The sequence below is a fragment of the Aotus nancymaae genome, unplaced genomic scaffold, assembly GCF_030222135.1.
Source record: "Aotus nancymaae isolate 86718 unplaced genomic scaffold, 86718_ANA_hifiasm-v0.15.2.pri h1tg000014l, whole genome shotgun sequence".
Lineage (NCBI taxonomy): Eukaryota > Metazoa > Chordata > Mammalia > Primates > Aotidae > Aotus > Aotus nancymaae.
The window spans coordinates 81110388-81131549 of NW_026988425.1; the positions used below are offsets into that span (position 1 = coordinate 81110388).

At 36.9% G+C, this 21162-nt stretch overlaps 1 protein-coding gene and 1 long non-coding RNA gene across 22 annotated transcripts in view; one reads left to right on the top strand and one right to left on the bottom strand.

Moving 5' to 3' along the window:
- MEF2C (myocyte enhancer factor 2C) overlaps window positions 1-21162 on the bottom strand; it is a 182014-nt gene that overhangs the window by 154970 nt on the left and 5882 nt on the right. For 9 of the 21 annotated variants that reach the window (XM_012477543.3, XM_012477528.2, XM_012477527.2 and 6 more), the window contains exon 2: window positions 12547-12643. The gene's annotated coding sequence lies outside the window, so the exon portion shown is untranslated. Of the gene's footprint in view, window positions 1-7969; window positions 8201-9497; window positions 9606-12546; window positions 12644-21162 lie in introns of those variants that run through there. The other 12 variants (XM_064376120.1, XM_064376114.1, XM_064376116.1 and 9 more) reach the window with 5 other exon arrangements.
- Window positions 14318-21162, top strand: part of LOC105734655 (uncharacterized) — a 595258-nt gene continuing 588413 nt past the window's right edge. The window contains exon 1 of the long non-coding RNA XR_010342607.1: window positions 14318-14504. This is a non-coding gene — a long non-coding RNA (uncharacterized LOC105734655). The remainder of the gene's footprint in view (window positions 14505-21162) is intronic.

Consider the following 21162-nt stretch of genomic DNA (forward strand, 5'->3'; position numbering starts at 1 on the left):
AAATGAGAATTCTACTGATTGAAAGGAGCCATGGTAGCTAGAAATTATTTTTTAATAGGATTTTTAAAAAATCACATGGGTTACAGTTGAAAATGTAACTGGTAATTAAATCCTGCTTCCTTACAATTTTTTACTTTATTTTTTAAGGAGAAGTACAAGTTTTTAGACTACAGTTTCAGATACAAGGATTATTAACGCAGATATTCAGAAGTCAATTTATTTTGCATGACATTAAACACATTTCTTATACTGTACCTTTCAAATGAAAAGCATAAACCAAATCTGAAAACTAAAAGCTCACATATTCTCCCTTTGTACTCTGTATTTTGACCTAATAATCATTTAAAGTGTGGGTGTTTATCAATAAAAATTATTGCAGCACCACACATTGTGGTGGAACGTTGCTATTTCCCGAGATAAGTACAAAAAAACCTCAATGCTAATTTGCATCACAAAAATGATCTAACATATCTGGAATATAATGCACAGGCTTCATTGAAAAGAAACCATTCTATTTTTCTTTGTGAAACAAAAAGTACAGATATCTGATTGGGCTTGGGTGTGATGGAGGTAGGGGGTGGGGAAGAGGTCTCATTTTCTATCTCACACCTATTGTTTTATGCGTTCTAAACTGCTATATGGGAATAAAAAGGAAACATACTGAATCCACTTTGCAGTTAATGTCTTAGTGATTTAAGAGGCAGAATTTTCAAGTTAAAGAAGGGAAACATTATGCTTTTCCTTTCCCAAAGCTATTTCCCAGGAAGAAGGCCCTCTGTTCCTTAGCCTATGTAGGGGGAAAAAAGGACATTACTTAGGGCTGAAATCACTCCGAGACAGAAGAGGGGAAGTTTATGATGTGGCACTGTGCACTGTATCTGGTCTGCAGCCAGGAAGTTTTCATTTTGTAGCTCTGCTGCCAGTACCTGCCCTGCATATTCAGGATTAAAAATACACCAGAGCTCTACCTGAAAAACGGTGGATGTTACAAAGAATTAAAAGAGTTTACTTTTCTTTCTTTACCCTGAGTGTAATTACTGTTTTTAAAAAAGAAAGAGCTGAAACTATAGTAACTGGAGGTTTTCTTTTTCCTTTTTAAACTCCTCAAACTACCTTCCCACAAAGCCATTTAAGTTAAATGGTACATTTACAGACTCACCTACATGAAGGATATAACTTAAAACATCTGCTTAGACACATACACTCTGTTCAGATATAAAAAAATGTGGCAAAAATTTTAAAAAATATAGGACCACTATGTTTTTAAAATGTGTGTTCTTCTCCGTGTGTGTTCATTCATTCATGAGATCTTTGACTGCAATTAGGTAGTCGGTCCTATAAAGGCTTCCTTGTGTGACCATAATTTCTCAAAGTAAAATGCTCCAGTGAATATTTCTGCTAAATAATCACATCTTCAAAATTACTTTAAAGAAATTCCAATCCCTCATATTACATTTAGCAATAATGCCAGTTTTCCATAATAAGCCTTGGTTGGACCACCTTATTCAGGGTCAGCAATCAATTAGAAGACAAAAAATATAAATCGCGTGTTTATTAAGTAGCAGACAAATTTCTTTGTCTCGATGTATTTATATTAATGAATCTATTTTCTAATTTTGAAATTAAATATGTATATTTAAGCCAAAGCTGCCTATCTTTGGGCTTTGGGGAAGGATGCACATTCTCTTGCTATCCTAACTTGCTGAAAGAATCACAGGTGTCAAAAAAAGACGGGGATAGTTTTTGGCTGTTTTTTTAAAAAAAACGCTTCACATTCTATCAAAGGACCATAGCCACCTCTTCTCTAATCCAATATGCTAGGGATCCATAGTATCTGACAGCAACTTATATGAATTCTTCATGTGCATCTTATCTATGACAACAAGATACAAGAGGAAAACCAGAGCACCATGCTCATGATGCTATTTGGAAAAAGCAGGTTCTCAAAAGGGACTAATTCAAAGATCAGTTAGTTCCTCCAGTCTGTAAAAACAAGTTTAGGGTACTTAATTCAAATCACTGCTTGAGGACTTGCACTGTCATTCTACATGAATCCAAACCACTTGCAGGAGGAACAACATTGCTCCATTCATTTCAAATTTACAGCATTAAGAATTAATAAAGTCTCTATAATGTCTGCATTATTTAAGAGTAATGATTCCTGATGAAATCTGCCTGTAATAGTTTTACTGTTTTTATTGCTTGTAATGTCACCAATTTCCTTTTCAATGCACTCAAAAGATTCTCTTCATATACTTTGAGCTTTGTTTACATTGGCTGTATTTAAAAAATATATACTGAAATATATATACTTGTACAATAAAATGACAATGTACAGCAAATGAATTATGGTGACAATAAATAAATGTTACTTATATCACCTGAAACTAAACCATGAATTTATATAACAGGTATCCCATAATTTCCATATTTAATAGGAATATGACTTTTTGCAGTAAACATTAAAATAGTATCAAGGAGATGTGGGATAATAGTACATTGAATAGTCTTTTCTATAATCTTATTTTTACAATGGTATTCGTTGTCATATAACATTCTTTAATTATTTTTCTTACACAGGCAAAAATAACATAAGAACATCAATGCTATCTTCATATTCTTAAAAGAAAGGGGTAGGGAACGAATGCTTTCAGCACCCTTTATTTTGTTATGCCTCAATATTGTCTGCAAAGTAACATAGCTACTAGTAAATTCTTGATTTGAGCAAGACCAAAATTATTATAGTGTATTTTACAGTTATTTCATGCATGAATATTAAAAAACACTGAAATTACAGAACTTTCAGACTTTTTTTTTCAGTATTCAGTGTAAGATAGGTTGTCAATAAGAGCTGCTTTAAATAACTGACAATTTTCTTTGCTCACTAACTATATAGTAGATCATTGCAAATTATTTTCTTTCTCATGCTGCTATTCACTTACATACTGCATATTTGCTTCAATTCTCCAAGGGAAGAAATGTGGTTCTTGTGGGAAAGGTCCACCCCTTTCTACATGTTTGCTTCCTTGAACGAAAGGAACACACCCCCTTACATTCTTTGAAATGTGTCCAACAATTGTAATAGAACTGTATTATTGACTAAATTAGAAAACCTTAAGTGATAGTCAAATATTGTTAATATGCTGTTTATTTTGAGTCAGGAGAACTAAATGACACATACACAGATGATAGAAATAAAGTTCAATCTAGTGTCTACACTTGGATGCTTAGAATGTTTGTAAGTATTAGTAGAAGAAACCTGTGAATGTTTTTGTGTACGTATGTGTTGTATGACACCTCAGGAAGAGGCCCATAAATATTACAAGTTTTTGAGGGCATGGGTCTTTCATTATAAGACCCATTAGAGCAATGACCCCTTCCTTTCATAAGTATATTAGAGAAAAAATATTTAGAAACGTAGGAAGTAGAATCAGAGCACTGTTTGAAGTCACAAACATGCAAACATATCACAATTCCACGTTTATCATTCTAATGGCAGAAAACTCACACCAAAGTTGGTACCCACTAACTTCTACCTCCTTAAGGCAAACTGCCGGTCATTAGATATTATGCTTTAGCAAGACTTCCCATTATGTAGAATCATATATTACCTTCCAAGGCAAGTTTTTCTTTTGTTGTTATTTTCTAATAAAGTAATATACTCCACATTTATAATTTTGCATTCATCTTTAATTTTATATTTCCTAAATATTCTTTTTCTTTATTCCACTTTTACATAGAAATTTGCAAGTGTAAAGACACAGCAGGCAAAAAAATTTTATCTCCCTTAAGATATTTTAGTGTTTAATTGAAATGGGTAGTCCTTTTGTGCAATTTGTTTAGCAGGCATTTCAGAATGAACTCAACTATATAATTTCAAGGCCTACAAAATGGAAGCTTTGTTATTTCCCTATGTTTCTCGCTTGAAATAAGAGTGAATATATAACTGGAACTGAAGATAATAAACTTATTAAAACTTAGTAAGATATTGTTATGGTCAAAGAAAACCCGCAAGCGTGTGCCACAAATCCACTCAGATAAAACATCTCATTCACTAAAATTTTCTATCTTCTTATAATAATGCACAGAAAATTAAACACATAAATATTAATTTTATGTATCCAGAAGATGTAGGCAATGAAAATGCAATGTTTACATTTATGGGTGACTCATTAGTGTTTTATTGTGTGAAACACTAGGAGGCATCAGTTGGGTAAAAAAGGACTTCAATTTGAGAAGAAGCAAGAAATTACTGTAAAGTTGGGTGTGTAAGAAGTTAAGATTTTCAAAATGTTATGTAAACCAAAACTTTATTCTCTGAAATAAACTCTCAAAACATCATATTCTGTTGTAAAAAATAATCTTTATATAGCATTCATGAAATATATATATAATTTGACCAACAGATCTTTATCAAGATATATTTCAGATGTATGGATTCATAACTATGTAATTACACATTTTTATGTAGGATATATTTGGTAACAGAATATCATAATGGATATTGACTTATGCATTTTCTACTGAATTACTCAATAACATGAGTGTATGTTATATTTCTGGCAAATTCTGTTTTGTGCTCTTTACAATGCCTCTGAAAATGTCTAATGCATTTAAGCCTTATAATACCTGCGCTTCATGTAAGCAGACAATTTGATGTCTGTTCATAAAGAAATGATGGAACTTAAAATTTAAAACAATGAAGACATACATGAAAAGGACATGTTTTCTCTTACTTCATTATTGAAAGCCTGTCATTTGAAAACTGAGTTTTCCATTGTTTGAATGGTTCATAATGATGAAGCAACAGGGTCGAAGTATACTTATCTAGTAATCATTTGAAATTGGAGTGTCTTGCCATTCCTCAACAATCAGCTTTTATCTTTGCCCTATCAAAATAACATGTGAACTGTGTAATCTGCCTTTTGTAAGGTGCATAGACTCTGCTGTCGCTCCTGGTTTTGTGAATCACCTCTGTAATCTGGTTTGATTTCCTAAAGATGACAGATCTCGGTGAACAGTCAAGCTTTACTGAGTGCAAGACAGTCCACCCGTCTATGAGATTAAGGTACAGTGTTATGGACGGGGGTCTTAATCACCTATCTTTCCACATGCAGCATACTGATGGAACATCAGTGATTAAATCCTTCCATCATGTCCAGGCAATCACCATATTAGCATAGAATGAATATGTGTATTTTGATAAGTTTTAGATATTAATTTGTCTGGTATTTTCTTAGAGGATGCGCTATTGAAAAAAGAAGTGTAACTTTATTAATAATCTCTTAACAGTCCACCTTGTGCCCATTAATTGCATATTAAAGTATTCTACGTTGCTGTGAATCATGTCCTTAAAACCAGAGTTCTCTTTAATAACTACGTCTTTGTTGTTATGTAGCACAAGTATTACTGCACAGCTATTTCCCCATTTTTGTCACTTTCTGAGATTTCATGGACTCAAATTATACCACACTTTAGAGTTGAGAAATAAAACCACAAAAAATACTACAATAAACAGAAGAAAGTTTTAAAAGATAATGTTAACATACGCTAAGGAATTACTCAGTGTTGTTCTTTATAAAAGAAGTTTAAATACAATAAATTATTTATGAGAAAGATACATTTGTAGTGTTATGCAATTTATTGATTCAGTAAAGTTAGGGTCAAGGAAAATATTTCAGGTATCATTTCCCCCAAACTGTGCAAAATGAACATGTTTACAAAAAAGACAAAAGGCAAGGTGCCTCTTGTTATCTAAGTTTCATGTATCTAGTGTTAATGTGCTTCTATATTGAAAAGTTAATATCTGTGATTGCACACTTTTAAAATATGAATAGCTCAGAAAAGGTGAAAAACTGTTTTCATCATAAAGTGCTCATTTGTTATTGAAATAAAAAACAAGTTAACATTTAATAAAACTTACACTTTAACATTATATTTCAATATATTCCACATGCACAGCAATCAGGATGTAAATAGTGTAATTAATAAATGAAGTAAAATGCTATCTTTCTTAAGAAGTCTGAAAAACATGTTAAACATTCCAAAGCTATGTGAATTATATTAATAAAAATAGTAGAGTGTTATAAAATTTAGTAAAACTTGAAGTAAAGGTAACAGCCACCTACTGTCTCCTTGACGGGAGAACCAAATTTTAAGCAAATGTTATGTTTAAAGACTGTTTTGGTGAAAACTTTTAGAATTGAGTTAGTAGCTGACTACATAGCTAAATGTACTTTTCTACAAATAGAATGAGATATTTGATTTAAAATATTTCTTTCGTCTTGAAATAGGGCGTTAGATAAGGACATCTCATTTTACCTATCAAGTTCTCAATCTTGCTTTAGAACTACTTCTTTTAACTTAAATAATTTCATACATAGACTGGAAGACAATAATATGGCTTATTAACTGCATTATCTTTAATTGAAACTGATGGAGAAACAAAAATACTGCTTATACTATATTGGTACATAGTTTTTAAAGACTACAAAATTGACATTATTTTTTAAAATTAAATAAGATGTTTTAGTTTCAAATTAGAGATTGTTGATCTATTTAAAGCTAAAATTGGTATGCAATACGAGGTTAAATGGGGTTCACAGGTGGTCACATTTCCACGTCCTACCAAGTCTCTAGGGACTAGAGTTATTATACTCCACATAAACATCTTTACTCTGCAACCACAATTCCATTGCAAGGTGCCAGTGAAAAGTAGGCTGGTCACTTTTTTTTTTTTTTTTTGGACTGGTATAATGAGGTGGCTGGAGTTTCCTTTATAGCACTTAGAAAATATATGCAGTCACCAAGCATTTCATAAGACAGTTACTATTAGAGTTAGTTTCAGATTCACAATAGTAAAACGCACTTTGTGTCAAAGGAATTCTCCACTGAGGACCGGTTAAGGAACTGGCAGAGAGCCCAATTCTACTTATCATACTGTCGGCATTTACATATAAAGTATTTTATTCAAAAGACACGCATTCCTATAATGTGACAAAAAAAAAAAAAAAAAAAAAAGGCTTTCCCCAAAGAATGATAACTACTAGACTTTGAATAGCCAGAAATGATTCAGATACAAAATTTCCTTTAAAAATCAATAGCCATGTTCAGGGAAGGAGATAACATTAGCATTAAATTTAAATACTCGCATTATCTTTAACAATACAATAAACAATGTGCTGCATCTATATATACTTCCTTTGTGCCAAACTTCATCATTGAGTTTGGTAACTTTCATTCCAAGTCCAAAGAGAAGACAATTTAAGTGACTTAACCTTGCTTGCTTTTAACAGCTATATATTTGACTTGACCTGAACAGCAATCCATATGCTGAAATCGAACGTGAATTGTGAAATGTGTAGACTACCATGGCAGGGATATTACTTTTTGTCCACACCAATTAAGAAGTCCTCTGTCAAGCCAGCACTTTGGTGAAGGAAGGAAATGCACAAAGGTATACTCTGACAGCCATGCTTTAGCTCAAACTAATCCCAAGAATTAGTGGCTCAGAAGCATAACCCAGGGCAAATCAGTGTCTTTGGGGGGACTCATGGGAGCATCTTTCCACAGTGAACTAACTACTAAATCTTAAGACATCTACTTCAAGGTCACAGAACATGCTGTGAAATATTAAAATCTACCAGGCTCCACACGCTCCACCATATCAAACATGCTAATGACGTGAACTAACTTCATGAAACTTTAAACACACTGGTGTGACAGGAACGAGTCAGGAGTGATTTCAATAGCTGATGGCAAACCGATACGACTATCTAAAAAGTTACTTTTAGCAACAAACAAGGAAATCATGGAATCTAGCGAAAAGAATGCACAACGAGCCTCAACTTCAGCCTTCAAAAAAAAGGCACAGGGATAGACAGACACAGTGCCATGGAATATATTGATGCAGATTTTAGAGACAATACCGGGGTTCTCTATTTCCTTGAGAAATGTCAGGGGTACTTACATGAAGGAAGACCCGATCAGATTAGTCCTTGGGATATTTTCCTTTCTTAAGAGAGAGAGAAAGAGAAAAAAAAATAACAATAATCTTTACTTCGTCCAGCGTTGAAGTGCTTCTCCACCTGATTCAAACATGCAGCCACGGCGACCCACACAGAACCTTCAAAGTCAATCCAATAGCAGCCCGAAGATGTCTGGGTGTACGCGTGTGCTCAAGTGTCTGTGACTGCGAGCAGAGCGAGCGGAGAGCTGGAGACGATGTGTGCGTGTGTGCGCGCGCGAGAGGAGCGCGCGCGAGGGGGGGGCGCGGGGCCGCGCATTCGCGCGCGCCAAGGCCGCTCCGAAGAGGAGGAGGAGGAGGAGGAAGAAGGAGGAGGAAGAGGAGGAGGAGGAGGAGGAGAAAGTGGCTCTCAGCGGCCGGTCGGATTAAAAGTAACCAGACTCGTCCAGAAAACTGCGTCCAGGAAGGAAGTGACAGAAGACGAATGGGAAAAGGAGAACAGCTCACAGCGTTTGAAACATCGCGTAAAAAAGACTGGGGGTGGTGGGGGCGGGGGGATGGAAGGATACTGGGAGGGGAGGCGGGGGTAGCAGGGAAGACGGAGCACGCAGGGTTGGGGTTCTAAGGAGCACGTCCGATGAAGTGTCTTTTGCCTCCTTTTTTTTCCCCCCTTTATTTAATTTTGTCCTTGCCTTTTCTTCGCGCTGCCTTTTTCTCTCCGTCTCTCTCTCTCTCTCCCCCACAATCCCAAACCGTTGACTCTCTCCTCGCGAGCTGGAGAAATCATCAGTTTCACTCTTGCAAAAGGGGGGCGGGACTAGACCTCGGAGCATTTTAATAAAACAAACATACAGCAGCTTCCTCCTCACCCCTCCAGTCTCAACTAGATTGATAAATTACTCCACTACACTACTTTAATTATGTATATGGTATGCAGAATAAATCACTGAACATCAGTACCTCAATCAAGCACTTTTAAATGATAATTGCATCTTGGTGAATCAATCTTTCCATTCCTGACATTTTGCTAATTTTAGTTTTACGGTGGGGTAATAGCACATGCCATACGCAAACCTAATGACAATTCTTTATTGCACGAAATGAAGACAACACGGCGAGCGGCGGCTCCCTGCTCCTCTCCCGGCGCCTCTGCGGAGGACGCTCGGAGAGAACCTCGTCTCCCGCTGCCGCGCGCTCGCTCCCGGGGGACGCTGCGAGCCTGCCAGCAGGAAAGTCCTTCTAAAGTCGGGATCTTTCCTCTGACCAATAGGAGCGCGACCCTAATAGTTGCTCTGGTGACTTTTCCCCCTTTTGGACACGCGTTAGCCACTTCTCTCTTCCACCGGTCGGTGCGCTCCTCCGTTACTCACGCGTAAAAGCCACGGTCCAGGATGTCTGCAGCACTCGATTCCAGCGTGCTTTTCCTGCACGCCCAGAAGTCGCGGTTTTCACCCTGAGAGGTTGGAGCGCTAGAAAGCGAGCCGAAAGGTTTCTCTAATGCTAGTAATGTACGAAATAATAAAATAATTACCGGCATTTGAGATCTCGACTTCATCGCGGGGCCATGAACTTTCTAATCAGTTTGGAAATATTTACCGAGGCAGCAGCTTCCTCGGAGATCTCCCCCCTCCCCACGCCTTCCTCCCACTCTATCTCTTCCACACCTTACTGGACTTCATCCAGGTCATTAACATGTAAACCAAACCAACTTCCCAAATGCATTAGGCTACCCTAGCCGATAGCTGATGACTTCACTTATCCTGAAGAGTTTCAGCTGCACAGGAAGCAGAAATAGAGACTGATAAGGGAGGATACTTACGTTAAGGTTAAAGCATGCTAAACACTTTTCCTTACCAAAAAATAGGTTTTAATATTTAGGAAAGGCCACTAGAGATTGGGCACCTCCCGCCCTAACCAACTATTAATGTATACCACGCCCAATAAAGCCAAAGATAAAAATACATCAACTAGTATAGTATCATGAAAAGACAGGATTGCATGCCAGTAGAATTACAGATTACATAAAATGTTTAAATCAAATTAATTTTAAAAAATATTGTGAAAGCAAGAAGAGAAAATTCATAAAACATGGAATGTATGAGCGTAGACAATAGGAGTATATTGAAACATCTAGCTAACTGAAGATATTTCCTCACTTTAGAAAATTCCTTTTAGCACTGTGTTTAACCCAATGACTAGTTGTATTTCCTGTGAAGTTCAGCAATATGCCTTCAGACGACTATTTTTATGTATGAGGACAGTAAGGTTCAAAAAGCCTCCTGCTTGAATGTAGGAGGTATTTGATGTGAGTACCTTTCCCTGGAAGAGTGGGCTCAAAATTTAGGCAACGGTCCCAAGGCTTCACTTGAAAGGGGAAGGTTGATTTTATAGGCAAGTACAACTAGATCTGAACAGTCTTCAAGCTTCCAGCTCATCATTGTGACTATCAGCACAGCTAAGACGATTCCCTCCCTTTTATTATAGGAATATATCACAAACTGTCACAAAGCAAAACCCATTTGAAATAGTAGTATTTCTTGCAGATGAGCATCTACAATGTATTTTGTTTGCCAGTTTGTTTTTCAAATGGTGAGTTTGCCGTTACCATGAATTCATTTTAGTAATATGGCAGAGAGCCTCTGTATCAGTTTCCATTCAAAGTACAACTTCTCTGAAAATCCAAAAATTTAAAGGGCAAAGATATTTGGAATACTAAGATATGTCTATATATGGTGGTAAAAATAAAATTAATTTTCTTCAAGATTCACAAAGGTCCTGAAAAAGCAAAGCATTTGAAGGATCATCTAAATTTATTGCCATGATACCTAAAATTAACGCAGTGAATTACAGCTGTCTATTTGACATGAGCAAACACATAGCCAATGCATGAATTTCAGCCATGCTATTTTTGATGAATTATAGAGGGTATTTCTATTTACCACAGTGCACTTCAGTTTTAGATTTGTTTCCTTTCAAAAAGAAATTGTTTTATCTTTTCATAGTTTAAATAATTATTTAATGATAAACATAAAAAACTCATAATTTTCAATGATAGTGCAAGCATTCAAAAATAAGTATAACCCCACACTGGATAATTTGAATATAATTTGGATCTGGAAAGTATCACAGGTGGCCTTTTAAAATATAGGATTTTCCCCTCAGCAGATTTAGCTTCTTAATTATGTGTGACCTAAGTTAATATTACTATTAGTTTTCTTCCCATGAGCCTTTATAGTTGAAGCAGAAGAGAAAAGGTACGAAGAAATATACAATAGAAAATCACCTGAGATTTAAAATTATTCATGAGTAATCCACAAAGTAGTTAATCCAGAGTGTGCTTTGTATTCTTTAAATACTTCTGGACTTTTGTTTTCTGTTTTAGTTTTAGTTTAGTTTGTTTTTGTTTTTTTTTTGTTTGTTTTTAACTAAAATCATCCTGATCCTTGCCATCTAATGGTACTTAGGATCGGACTATTTTCTCATGTAGAGAGGAGCTTGCACTAGGTGTCAAGAGACCTGGATTCTCTATTTAGTTCAAAATTTTTACCATACTAAGGGATTCGTTCTTTCTAGGCTTCAGTTCGCTTATGTGTTAAATGAGTTCTCTAACCTATTCCAGTTCTATGATTGGAAAACAGAAAATGTTTCTACCCTTTAAACCAATTGCAAGGTAGGGTCTATCCAGTGAAATAATAGGTGACAATTCCTTTCAAAGACAATTATGTCTGGGATTGATGTACTATTGGACCAGCTTTTTTTCTAATCCCAAATATTTCCTTCATTAAGTAATAAATGTTTTATTGTGAATGTAAATATACAGTCACTTGTTTTTTCTTCAAAAGAATTATGTGTAGCAATATATTTAATTAAAGTGCCATAGAAGTTACAGAGAGCATGCTCCTCGGGATTATAACTCCAGGAAAAGCTAATATTGCAATTTCTGTTCAGAGCTGCATACCATCTTACTCCATCCTCCTCTCTTCACTACTTCCCCACATTAAAGCAGCAGTCCACTAAAGCCCTGTGCACTGGGTCTGCCTGCTTTTAAGCCTGGCCCACGCTGGGTGTAGCTCTTGAAGTGAGCTTTAAAAAATTATTTTAAAGTGAACTGGGGCGGTTGCCACAGCAACCCACCCTGAGATGAAGAAAGGCTATAGATTAATCTACCCCTTAAGATTATTCAACTGTATAGTATTTGTTCCTCAGCCAGAATACTTTTAACACAAACATGATAAGTGAACATGGTAGTTTAGAAAAATCTAAAAAGTAGTAAGACACAAATTCCAATTGCGTTACATATTTTAATCTTTGTCTAGTTACCGTTTTGATGATATACAAGACTTCCCATGAAACAGAATAATTGTATAAGATACAGTACTTGCAAAAGTAGGCCCTGAAAGGTGACGTGATCTTTAGGCAAAATTGTGTGTCATTGCTTATAATATAAAGTGTACAGCGGTCATTAAACTCTTTATTACTGTTACACACATCTATGCTGTAATACCTAAGGTCAAGGAGTCTGGCAGTTTTACCTTTATGGTAACTTTGTGGTAAATGATAAAACAAATGTGAGCACTTACCACATACACTTCTTTACTGCCACACTCATTTGCCTTCCGTTCTCTACTTCATCTCTTCATAGAAGTTACTTCACAGTTTGCAACTCTTCTTTGGCACCTGAAAATGTGGAAGTGCAAAAAAGTATATAGTATTTTGTCAGTGCTGATATGAAAGTACTTTCAAATAGATTTATTTATACAACTTCTAATCTGAAGTAACAATATTCTGATATTAAAGTGTTTTGAATATAATTGAAATTGTCATTAATTGTGATAATAATCTTTAATATAAATAGTGCCAAATATTTAAATTTCAAAAATTCACTAGGTGCAGCATTAACCCAAGCAGAATATACAGCATATGAACTGTTTGCGATTGAGAATTTGCAATATACAAAGGATTTGTTATTTCAGTACAAGGTTTACACATATCTAAGGATTCTATATTTATCTTTATTTCTGTACCTTCAGTTTTATATCTGATAGAGGATTACAGAAGAAAGTCAAATCCATTATATCCCAAGATAACACAATTTGTCAAATTGGGAAATGGTTGCAATGCAGTTGAGGATGCTGAAAGGGCTTATTTTAAGCATTGCCTAAAGGCCGATTTTAAATACTTTGGGATTAGTGATGTGTATTCAGTACAGTTTATAAATTCTATTACCAATAACACCTTATTCTTCCAAGCAGTGTTTAACTGTACTGAGAAGAGACAAATGCTCCTGTGTTCTGATTTCTGTTTTAGCCTAGCTTTCCATGACTTTGTGCACACAAATGAACCTTTCCTTGGCTTCAGACTGAGACTACTCCCAGAAAGAGAATCAGCCTTGAGACATATCAGACCAGGTTGGTCAATATCTATTTTCCCATTTGTAATAGAAGGAGGAATTTTCATAGTGAAGAATCACTTATAAAGCGTCCATATTTGAGTTGACGTCTCTGAGGTTTATTTTTATTTTAAGTTGCTTCAGAGTCAAAGAGAAATGAAGAATTTTGGCCAGTTTTACTTTACGGGTGTTAGTTGAGTTTAGTGTTTTAAGCTCAGGCCCACAGTGAGTGAGGCCAAACTTGGTCTTGTAGTCACTACCAAGTGATCTGGTAAATTCTCTTTCTTCCAGTTGTGCTTCATTTTACAGTCTATTAAGTGAGAATCATAATACACATCTCCCAGGGCCTATTACCTCACGGAAATGAAATCTTCATGAAATAACATCTGAAAGGTATGGTAAGGTTTTTTAAAAAATGTCACTACAAATTATGATATATTTCTTCCTTTTCCTGTAATCAGTATGTCCAAATAAGGGTTGATCAGTAATTTGCTTGCAAGTGTGTGACTGATTCAGGAATACCCACATGCATGACTAAATTTAATGCGACTTTACCTTTACTTACAAAATTGTTAAATGTTGTTCATCGTAACATTGATTCTATCCCATTTCTTGAAATATCACAGAAACATTCAATTCAAGGAATGGATTTTCACACTTCCCTTTTAACTGTTTCTTTTAGATACCTTACTATGTGTGTGCTTTTTCATTTAAAAAAATCTTTACCCGGGGGCGGGGTGGAAGTGGGGGTTAAAAATCTCGTCCTGCGTTTTGGTGCCCACTTCTTTGTTTGGAAAGCAGAGCGCTGGGACTCAATCCGGGCGGCTCGCAAAGATCTAGACGAGGGACGCCTCTGGTTTCAGCAACTCACTCGGCTGAGTTATTGATTGCAGGCAGCAACAATCCCTCCGGTTGATTTGTGTGAAAAGTGAATCCGCGCTGGCTGGGCGTTCAGCAGAGGCGCAACAGCCGCAACGCCATCCAATTATTGCCGATCCTCCCCTCCAACACTGCTCTCATCACCTATATACTCTTTTCTCTGCCCGTCTCTACTTCCCCCCACCCACTTTTCTCCCGGGCCGACGGAGCTGAAGGGGCGGGGGTTCCTTCCTTGGAGTGTTTCTAGAGCTCGGAGGCTGCTAGTAGGGGGTGAGTGCGCCACGTGCGTGCGCCACGGGCGAGCAGGAGGCAGGCTCGGGGCCCTCCTGGGGACCTGCTGGACCTGGGTGCGACGAGGGGGCGGCCACGCTGGTTTCGCGTGGGGAAGAAAGGGGGTGTGCCGACTTGTATTTAGTTGGGGGTTGGGGACGTTATGGCCGGGGGGAAAAGCGTCCGGTGGTTTGTTGGTAAAGAGGGTGCGTGGTGGGCTCTGGGGAATGGAGGAAGGCGCAATGGCTGTGGGTGGACTGTGGAAACGGGCGGTGACCGTGCCGGGGTAGTTGTCCTGCTGGTCTGTTTTTGGGATCCTGGAATAAAGAAAGGCGATCTCAAAGAGCTTGGGATGGGCTCCGAGCGACCCACGAAAATGCAAGGGCCCAGTAAAATGAACCCACCCATTAACAGTGCACAAAGCGCTGGCACACGGTCCGCGTCTGGTGACGCAGGCTGCCCGAAGCGCTCCAACCATTTTGCAAGCCTAGGAGAGCAAGAGGGGCTCTGCAGGTCTAGCTGCCGCCCCTGTCCGGCTCTGGCCAGCCGTTTTTCACCTGACAGACCAATAGAAAGAGCACGGGCCCCAAACTGGATTTTATAGTTTGAGTTCTCAGCATCTAAGGAATTATTAAAAAAAAAAAAAAAAGCCAACTCCTAGCTCTATTAAGCTAACTCGTGTGCGAGTTTTGGCTAGGAAAAGGCCACAAAGTAGAGCAAGAAGTAGCGTATTCAGGATAAAACACACACTCTAAAGACAAAACAGAAAACTTCCTTTCTCCTTGTATCCCCTTTATTTGTTAACACAGGGGAAAGGTGCTGGGATCTCTCGCAAAAATGCTGTCACGAAATGCAGATGTCTGTGCTTTCTTTGATCTGTCTGGGGAGCTGTTCCAAGGCACCAAGCATGGTGGAAAGATCGATGTTCCAAAGGCATTGTGGAGTACTCAATTACATCAAAGGTGTAAAAACGTTTATGTTATCACGTTCTTTAAACACTTAGCGGCTACCAAGATGGTAGCCACTAGCCACATGTGGCTATTTAAATGAATTAAAATAAGATAAAATAAAAAAATAAGAAATTCAGTCCCTCAGTTCCACTAGCCATGTTTTAAATGCTTGATAGCTATGTGTGGCTAGTGGCTCCCTTATTGGACAGCGACAAGTCTAACATTCCCATTATTGCATAAAGTTCTACTGGAGAGTGCTGCTATAGAGTTTAAAATGAATGCTAGTTAAAAAAAAAATAACAAATTACGTTGTGATTGATAACCACATTTTAGGACACTCTTGGAGTTTCTGTTACTTGGCACTAGTGTGAGAAGCTTTAAAGTCAGAATTTCAGTATTTTGCTGCTGAAAGAGACCTTGGGGAACACCTCACCCAAGCACCTAATTTTTTTACAGGCAAGAGAATTCGGGCCCAGAGATGTTAAACGATGCCCCCATAGTCATGCCATAAATTTGTAAAGAAGACAAGGGCCCCTAACAGTGTCCAGTATACTTTGTGCCAGAGCAGAACATCTTGCTAGGCAAATTCACATTATAGAAAGGCAGCCTGACTAAAAATTGTAGGCAAGAGTACCCTTTTACAAGAAAAAATACTGCTACGTGTTCCTCCAGGAGGAAATTCCACTTAATAAACAATAAGGAGCATGGGGAATAATACTATCTCCCAAACTAAAAATGTAACATTGGTAGTGTCATAGATTCATACAACGCCTTTTCTAAGAGGCTAATTGGGATAACATTGTGCTTAATTCTCTTAAAAATTCTGAGGAAATGGGATTATCCTCTTAAAGAGCTGAAAAACATTCTTAAGGTCAGGGAGGAAAGGTTTTATGTAAGGTGAAAATTGTTAGCAAAGCATAATCTTTCTCAAATTTGATAAAGATATCAGATAAATTGATGATGATATAACTAGGATGGAGTTGGCTCAGAAATATTAATAACGAACAAAACTTTATTACAAATTACACTATCTGAAACATATAAGGCAACAGAATACATCATGAAGATTTAGACAAAGCGTAAGTTTTCTTGTTTTATTGTTTTATTTTGATGTCTTTTGGTTTTGTTTTGTTTTTATGGCATGTTTGTCATCTGTATTTCTTATTGTTAATTAGGAGTGAACTGTTGGTATTAATTCTGCTCTTTTATGGCAATTACCTTTTAACTTAACCCTTAGTGAAGGATCCCCAAAGTGTTTAAATAAGAGTACTTATGAATATTAAATAATTTTAAATTAATAACAATGCAGTCTTTTAAAAGTATATATTTACACTTATCTTTGAATTACTGTCTTTATTTCTCCTCTGAATTTACCATTTGCATGTGGTTCACCATTCTTCCCATTCTCCCTAAAATCCAGTATAGAGAAAATGTTTCACTTCTTCAAGTGCTCGTAGACATGGTAGAAGACCTCAGCTTCTCCATGGCTGACTATTGAGAAGGTCTGACTTGGAAGAGGCTGTGTTGCCAAAAGCCAGTTGGCTGTATCACATGGTAACTGTATGATTATGCATATGTTTAAAAAAAAAAAGACTCCCTGTGTCTGAGTTTCCCCATTTGAAAATGTGGAACAAAATGTGCTACCCTCAACACTGTTATAAGGATTAAATAAGCTATTTAGTATAAAGCACAGGGCTGGGAAAGTCATAAACTGCAGTAAAAGTTAGCCATTCTTAATCTAATGCAAAGAATTTCCACATCTATACCATTAAATTCCTTATTCATCCATTCTGGGGTTATAACAGCAGAAAGAAGTAGGTCATCAGAGAGGTGGGCATTGTTTCAGGATGAGATTTACCTTTGAAGAGGTAGAAATTTCTTATGTCCTAAAATACCATGACTTAAGGGTACAGGCTCCCTTATTTCCTTTTAATTGACATCATGTCTCTAGGATTTTTTTTTCTTAAGAGATGCTTTATTATACTTGTTAGCTACTTGGTTGCTGAAAAGGCACTGGAAACTCCGAGTTTATCCTCTTTTCACCCTGGTTGACCTTTGGAATGCTGTTGTCAGCCAAGATGACATTGATATCTTCAGTCTCCTGCTAGCTTGAATTCTTTAGGGCAGAGTCTGCTCAGATTGTCTCCTGATGTCATTCCAAATGTCTGATGGCCATCTATGGCAACTGGGTTGGGCATAAGCCTGCTGGGAAGGGGTAGCCCACAGAATGCCTAATGGAGAATTCTGTTCAAGAGGACCTAGGAGTAGTTCTCTTAGATATATGATCAACACTACGGCTGTGTTAAGGGACTGTACCATGTATTGAAAAACAGAAGCATAGTCATTTTGCATTTTTGGTTCGAATAAAGTCTCATAGATTCATAGGAATTCATCAAAATTCCTATTGATTTTATGATTGATATAGGTATGTATTACAGAAAAAAACAGACTTAGAGAATGTCAATAAAAATTTATATCTGATATTTATGCTAACACTAATTAGTAAGTGAAGACCCTAAGTTGATGCTTCCAAACAGTTATTTTATGATAAAGTATTTGATATTTAAAGTAGATATAAACATACTTATGATCATATGTTGATTAAGTGAATATGTGTTATACCAAGAATTCTTACATTTTGGATTGCTAACTATATTATCCTTGTCAGTGTTCCATATAACATTGTCTTTAGATAAACTTTTCTTTTTTGTACTTAGATAAACTTTTTTGGGGGTATTCTTATTGGATTTTATCAGACTTATGAAAGTAATTACATACCCATTGCCCAGAATAAGGCTCCAAGGTTTTATTTTTTAGTTACCTCAGACATCTTCTAAATTGCTTATTACCTAATCTTAAATGTAAGGGAACTGAGCATAAATATGTTAAATTAGTGGCTTCCTATTAGATCCGAGTTAAATCCTCTTAATCAGCGCTTTTATCCGTGTAGCATATGCACAATTGCGAGGTTGTGGAGGTTTGTCTTTGCATCACTCTCTTCCCTGTACTCACCTTCAGCAGGCCCTGCTTTCCCTTTGACACACTCCACTCACCCAGCAGCAATTTTTACAATCAATAATAGCTCTTTCACTAGTGCTTCTTTCTCCTCTGGGCCTTCCACTGATGCGACCTACAAGGTCTTTTCATCCCTCAGCCGCCCCTTTATGTCCAGGGATTCTTTCCAACTATATTCTATCAGAGGAGCCGGCCACTTCAGCCGCCTAATCCATGACACGGTATCAATGTGCAACCACTTTAAATGAACCTCTCTTCAAAAGTTTTCTGAAAAGAATTCATAATCCAAAGGAATAATAATCCATGCTTCCACAGATACCCTGCTGTGTTGGTCAGGAGGTGTTTTAGGGAGAACTTTCAGTGTGTCTCAGGTCCCTCCCGCCAGCAGCCACTTCATTTGTCCACAGAGATCTAAGCCTTGGATGCAAGTAAATTGGAAACCTGGCTCTTACTTCATGAAGCAGTTTTGTTTTTGAAAATGTTGGGATTGGAAGATGAACTCTATCAGCAAACTATCAAGATACTCTGTGAAAATTTATATACTTAAAAAAATTGTACATTGTAGTAACTGTTCCTCTGGTCTCTTTCTCTATTCCCTCTTTGCAGTATGAGGCACGCAGCCAGTGCATGCCCTTGTGGCATCGTGACTATGTTGTCACTCAGACTTAGCCTGTGTGCTCTCCCTTCTGCCCCCACCAAAGCCACCAGGGGTGTAACTAGTGATTATTTATCCAGAAATGGCTTGAAGAGGGTTTAATAACTCTGTGAAGAGAATGGGTGCCTCTTGTTGGATGAAAGAAAGAATTTGAAAGGTTTGGGGAGAGGTTTAGTTAGGGTTAGAGGGCAAATTTCATTCTGCCTTTTATCTCCTTTATTAAATCACAGATAAAGTCTCTTCCTTTGTGCAAAGATGGGGTACATAAACAAACATTTCCCAACTTAGCATAGTCTTAAATCTGCAAATAAAGAGTATTCATATCAAATGGAATACATTTTATATTAAAATCATCATTCAAGATTTAGAATAAAGAAATAAGAGTCTAAGTAAAAGATTTTGAACACTAATAAAGTAAGAAACATTCTACAACTTTCTTATTCCTTTGACCCCTTTAGCAATGGCTAAATAGCTAGCCAACAGATTTCCTCCCAGTTACTCCATTTCCTTCCTTCCTTCCATCTATTATTCATTCATTCATTATTTCCTTCCTTCCTCCCTTCCTTTGTCTTTCCTGCTTCCTCTCTTCATTATCAGCTGTAAATTCTTTATTATCAGTTTGGAACTCAGTAAAACCATACACACACACACACACACACACACACATACACACAACTGGTTATTAACAGGATTTTTCCTTTGCATTGGAAAGTTACATTTTCCGTTTCAGAAACATAGGGTATTATTATTTTTTGATTTATCAGAATCACTTCAAAATAAAATACCATCACTATAAAGGAGCTTATTTCTAAACAATTGATGATGCATGTTATACATAATATGGCCATAAAATAACTTCTACGATTATTTTGTTATTAATCACTGTAATTACTCTTTGATTGCAATGATGATTAACTTACAATGAATAAGGTCTGTGCTTGTGTTGGTTATGTAGTATTTGTGAAGGATTTATGTTCATGCCTCCACACAGTCTCACCTCATCCTTTCATAGCTGTGAGATTCTAATCTGTGTAGCCTATGGCCACAAAATAAACTCACCCACAGGAGAATAAAGCCTGTGGTTTCTTTCACATTACCACTGGGCTATAACCTCTTAAACTCTGCAGGTCAGCGATGATTAATTGAGCATTCTAAAACTTGGTGAATGTGTATGCTCTATGCTCTCATACTTCCCATAGTAAGCACTGACTGTATTGTTTTAATGACTATCCTGAAGAGTTCCCCCAAGCTGTTTCATCACAGTTCAAACTGTATTATTTAGCATCTTAAACTTAAGAAAAACTTGAGAATGATTTTTTCTGGCTTTTCACTAGTATTCGATGGCACTTATTTTCCAATCTACATAAGATAATTAAAATAAATGAACCACTCAATACAGTAGTGTTTAATTATATCAGACAATACATTTTAAAATGCAAAGTCTATAGCTGTGTCTATATTTTCCCTTTGACCTTTTGGGAATTGGGATCACTCATTGTTAGTTTTCTTGTTACTGTAGAGCAGGAGAACTGATCCTCCTCACAAAAGAGGGCTCCTTTTAAGGATGTTAACAGGCTAGCGCAAAGAACAGTTTACCAAAGTGCCTCAGAATCACCCAGGTGCATGTTAAAATGCAGATTCCTGGGCTCCACCTCAGGCCCACTAAGCTGCAATCTCAGGGAATCTGCATTGTAACAACCTCCTCAAATGGTTCTTGCATAGGACTTATTTGCATGCCGCTCTTGTAGGGTGAGGGAAGCATAAGATCCACAGATCCCTCTAATGCCATAACTTTTTGTTCTCTCCATGTGTTATTTACTCCTGTTCTCTCCACTAATGTTAACAAATTCTGTGCAACTTTTAAAGTCACGAGATCTTTCAAAATGGTAAGGTGAATCTTGGTTCAAAATTGTAAACGAGAAAAAAGAAGACATGCCACGATATTCTGTCTGTTGTAATTAGAAAACTAGTTAAGTAATATGGAAACCTAATTATCTCAAATTTCTGTGCAATTCTTCATCTTTGCTTATCTGAAGGT